The sequence below is a fragment of the Gossypium hirsutum genome, chromosome A06 (genome assembly GCF_007990345.1).
Source record: "Gossypium hirsutum isolate 1008001.06 chromosome A06, Gossypium_hirsutum_v2.1, whole genome shotgun sequence".
NCBI classification, from domain to species: domain Eukaryota; kingdom Viridiplantae; phylum Streptophyta; class Magnoliopsida; order Malvales; family Malvaceae; genus Gossypium; species Gossypium hirsutum.
In genome coordinates this window covers 45,861,242-45,866,480 of record NC_053429.1, presented here as the reverse complement: position 1 = coordinate 45,866,480, position 5,239 = coordinate 45,861,242, and the positions used below count along the sequence as shown (strand labels likewise).

Below are 5,239 nucleotides of genomic sequence, written 5' to 3'. Positions count from 1 at the left end.
ATTCAAGGATTTTAGAATAATGCAAAAAGTTAGGCATCATGTTCATGTTCACCCCCACACTTAAGATGTACATTGCCCTCAATGTACAAAGATAGAATATTCAAAATAAAGAAAATCATTAGAGGGAAAGAGGTGAAACTCCCAATTATATGGATGCGGAGCTTGATTCTAAGGCTAGAGTGTTTGGGGAAAGTGGTAGCTGCCACTGTTCTTGGTTAGATGAAGAATTGGGTCGTTGAACATGGCACTCGTGGGGTATTGTTCCCTATTTGTTTCCTCATTCCGTAAAATATTCCTAGCAGCTTTGCTTGGAAGTCTGTAGAATCATGAAGAGCTTATTAAGAGTGGGTGTGGAAGAGAGCGTAATGGGATCACTTGTTAGAAATACCAGAAAAATGAAGAAAGTAAAATTTACTAATATAGATATGTCTTTCAAAAGAAAATAATAAAATTGAAATGAGAATACAAATAAAAATAAAAAGATAAGAGGATTCAATGATCCTCGCCAGCGGGGCCGTCAGGTGGTGGCACTGGAGCAGCAATGTGAAAGTGCTGGCACAGCTGCTACATCATGGCTTGTATGTCGTCCATCTGTCTATCACGTCACTGATCTCGCTCGTGAATCATCTCGAACTGTGTAGTAAAATATTGCTCGAAGTGAGCGAGTCGGTCGGAAAGGTGTGCCAATGAAGCAGCTGTATGAACTGGTCGCTCCCTAGGTAGCGTGGTAGAAGGCTCCTCGTGCTGTGGGGGGACATCATCAGGAACATCCTCAAGATCTTCCTCGTCAATGGTATGAGTGAGACGGTACTGAGGAGGATCGGTCCCACGTTGGCGCTCGATCATCCTCATGTGTAACATAGTTGTGATGCCTTGTGGGGATAGCTGATCTATCAGTGTAAGCGCTGATGACCGGGCCATGGTGTTGAGGAGGCCGAAGTGTCTGGCGAGGCGCATCACATAGGGGCCGATAGAGATTGCTCCCTTCTGATGCCGCTCGGTCTGATGGCGAGTGGCGAAAGCAATGAAGTATGCCAAGTCAGTCACGTTTGCATTTGTCATGCACCATAAATAGTAGGCGTCATGGGTGTTGACGACGCTGGTGCTCTCTCTCCTTCCGATCAAGGTGTGTACCAATATGGCATGGAGATAGTGTAGGGAAGGGCCGAAAGCTGAGGCCTTCGAGCGGCTGGGGTCATAGGTGGAAGAGAGTGGTGCTAAAGCCTTCCAGCACAAGGAGGGAGAAATATGGTTATTGCGTGGTAGTGCATTCATGTCCTCCTCCTCCATAAACTCATCGGTGTAAAGTCCCAGAGCGACTCCAAACTCTGGGACACTCATCGCGCGAACTAGACTGCCTAATCAGAATTGAATGGTGCTGGGGTCGTCACTGTTCGTCATCACCACCTGTAGATGAAAAGTAGAGCATAATTCTAAAGTTAGCTCTAAATAAGTGGGTTCGGTAATAGCGAAGAACCGTTCCTATGGGTCTGTGGACAGGAGGGCATGGATGGCATCAGCTAGCTAGACTTGCTCCACGATAGCCTAATCGATGCAACGACCTGTAGTGAGGGGTCACGCGTGTAGTATTTGAAATAGCTCCTCTTGCGAAGCTCGCGGAAACTCAATGAACGGGTGTTGAACTTTGGTTGTAGCACGTACCGAGGAAGAACCTGGTCCCCTACGTCTTTTTGAGGATAAGACCGTGGCCTTCTTGCCTCTCGATGATGACATAATGTATCTGAAAATGTATGAGCATTGATATAATCTTATGACAGTAGTTCCAAGATGTGTTAACATTTAACAATATCAAACGAGAGGTGAAAATTTTATATGACTATACAGAAACATTTACTGGAATCAAAGATGCATCAGCAGTTAAGCAAGAATCCTAAAACTAGTATATGTTATTTAGTAGCTTTAATAGTTCAAATATAGAAAATACTAAAGCAAATTCCTAAATTATTCAGAACAAATTGGTAACAGTAACAATATCTGTGTAAGACATAAAGAATACCAATGTAACAACACAAATTGGAAAAACAAGGGTGAGAAAGTGAACCAAAATCTACTGTAGGGTGGCACACGGGCATGTTGGAGGCGAGCACAGGTGTGTGGCGTGGGGCTACAACCATGTGGAGGGAAAATGGAGGGAAAAGAGATGGGAAATTGGGGATTAATGCAGGGGAGTGGATTTTAGGATGGTTTGGGGGTTGGGAAAATGAGAATCTGGGGAATGGTGGCCGGAATAGGGGTTAGGGGTGGAGAAGGGGAGATTTCGGATAGGGTTTTAAAAGTGGGAGAAGATGAACAGTGGTTTGCTTATATAGGGGAGGGCCACACGGCCTAGGGCCACGCCCGTGTACTTTAAAGGTAAGCCCGTGTTTTCAAATTTTGCAATTTAGGTCGTGCCCGGCTACTATCCCACGCCCATGTGTCTTGGGCGTGTGTGGCACACGGCCATGTCGCACGGGCGTGCCTAGCTTTTTCGCTTCTTCTACGCCTGTGTGTTAGGGTACCACACCCGTGTATTGTTGTCCACGGCTTAACGGCACGGGCATGTCTCACGCCCGTGTCAAAAAAACAGAATTGAGCCTTGCCCCTGGCACGCACGTGTTTTTCTATTCCCACGGCCGTGTTCACCTATCAAGTTCACCCACGGCCATGTCGCACGGCCATGGGGATTTATCACATCTCGTGTTTTGGGGAAATCATGTCCTGCTTCCACACGGCCGTATCGCACGGTCGTGTCTCTTCCCCTGTTTGTCCACGGCTTTAGGCACGCCTGTGTGCCTGGCTATGTGTGCTGAAAAACTTTGCAATTCAAAGATAAAGTTAATGATTTAAAGTGTTAGAAATTAAAAATAAAGAAATCAAAATATGTTAGTGCTCGGGTTTCCTCCGGAGAAGTGCTTATTTATAGTCTAAGCTCGACTTACCTCTCTAGTGAATGGTCAGGGTGGTTCAAGGAGTTCGTACTCCTCATTCCTGCTATCAATCTCATCAAAATAGGGTTTTAATCGGGAGTTGTTTACCTTAAAATAGCTGAACTTGGGATGACTCATCTCCACTATACCGAATGGAAAAATATTGAGTACCGTAAGAGGGATTTCCTCATTCGGTGTGGAAGTGACAATGTGGGGATTTGCGACATCTAGTAAGACTTTATCGCCAACCTTAAGTTGATTTGGAGAGGTATCGGGCTCGTTTTGGCGTAGTTTCGGTTTATCATGTATTGTCAATTTATGTACTCGCCATTCGTCTAGCTCCTCTATCTGTAGCCTTCGTTCTTCATGAGTGTGTCCTCTATCATTGTTGGAACGTGGCTCGTGAACTTCTTTGAAGCTCAATTTTTGCAAAGTTATATTGTCAGTTTTAGTAAATTGGTGCGGACCATTACCTTCACTGTTCAATGTGATGCCAGAAGTACAAGCTTGAAGGGTGATCGTTTCGTCTCCCACACGAAGTGTAAGCTCACCTGTGCCAACATCAATAATTGTTTTAGCAGTTGCTAAAAAAGACCTCCCTAAAATCAAATGGGTGTTATTATCCTCCTCTATGTCTAGAACAACGAAATCAACGGGAAATATGAACTTATCTACTTTTATTAATACATCTTCAATAATACCCCTAGGAAATCTTATAGTTTTATCTGCCAATTGAATGCTCATCCTAGTTTGTTTAGGTTTCCCAAGACCTAGTTGCTTAAACATTTTGTAAGGCATAACGTTAATACTAGCCCCTAAATCAGCTAATGCATGACTTATATCTAAACTACCAATTAAGCAAGGAATTGTAAAACTCCCTGGATCTTTCAATTTGTGGGGTAGCTTATTCTGTAGAATAGCTGAGCAGACTGCGTTTAGCTCCATATGCGACACTTCGTCCAACTTCTGCTTATTTACTAAAAGCTCTTTTAAAAATTTATTACATTTGGCATTTGCGACAAAACTTCAATAAACGGTAAGTTAATATGTAATTTTTTTAAGAGTTTAAGGGATTTACCAAATTTTTCATCTGAGCGGTCTTTCCTTGTCGCGTTGGGGTATGGTACACGAGGTTTATATTCAACATTCACTGATTTGTTTGTATTTTGATCTACCTCACCTTGACCTTTGCTTACAACAGTTTCTTGCCTTGGTTCTGGTTCAGGCTCAACGACTCCTTCATCTTGAATATTAATCGCGTTGAGTTGTTCCCTTGGATTGGGTTCAGTATTACTTGGCAAACAACCTTGTGGTCATTCGGAGATTAGTTTGGAAAGCTGGTGTATCTTAGTTTCGAGGCTTTGGATCGATGCTTGTTGATTCTTAAGTGCTGTCTCGGTGTTCTGGAAATGAGTTTCTGACACCGATATAAACTTTGAGAGCATCTCTTCAAGGTTCAGCTTATTTTCCTATCGTAGGGTGGTTGTTGAAAACCTGGAGGATGTTGTGGTCTTTGATTTCCTTGGCTTCCCCACGAGAAATTGGGATGCTTCCTCCAACCTGCATTGTAAGTGTTACTAAATGGATTGTTTTGAGGTTGAGGATTATTACCCATGTAGTTTAGTTGCTCGTTATCCATGTTATGGCCATAAGGTTGGTACTCCGAATGGCTTGTTCCACCGCTACTTGTTTTGCACTGCATTATTGGGTGAGCCTGTGAAGAACTAAGAAAACCATCAATCTTTTTATTTAAGAGTTCTACCTGATTTGACAGCATGGTGACTGAATCGACGTTATAAACACCGGCTATTTTCGTTGGCTTTGTCCTCATGACTTGCCACTGATAGTTATTCAGTGAAATCTCTTCCATAGACTCATAGGCATCTTTCGGTGTTTTATTGTTGATGGTTCCGCCAGCAGCTGCGTCAACCATTTGCCGAGTCGAAGGATTCAGACCATTTTGAAATGTTTGTACTTGGAGCCAAAGCGGTAACCCATGGTGAGGGCACCTTCTCAAAAGGTCCTTGTATCTCTCTCATGCATCGTAGAGTGTTTCTAAATCCATCTGCACAAAAGAAGAGATGTCATTATGTAATTTAGCTGTGTTAGCCGGCAGAAAATATTTTAGTAAAAATTTTTCGGTCATTTGTTCCCAAGTAGTAATTGCCCCTCGTGGTAACGAGTTCAACCACTGTTTAGCTTTGTTCCTCAATGAAAAAGGGAATAACTGAAGACGAATGGCATCATCAAAAATGCCATTGATTTTCAATGTATCGCAAAATTTCAGAAAGTTTGCTAAGTTAGCGTTGGGA

The 5,239-nt window shown here is 43.1% G+C and overlaps 1 non-coding gene across 1 annotated transcript; it reads left to right on the top strand.

The window, feature by feature from the left end:
* Nucleotides 1-4,918: 4,918 nt before the first annotated feature.
* On the top strand, nucleotides 4,919-5,024 carry LOC121231693 (small nucleolar RNA R71). Its single transcript, XR_005929749.1, has one exon. It is a non-coding gene; the product is annotated as a small nucleolar RNA R71 (small nucleolar RNA).
* The last annotated feature ends 215 nt before the right edge of the window (nucleotides 5,025-5,239 follow it).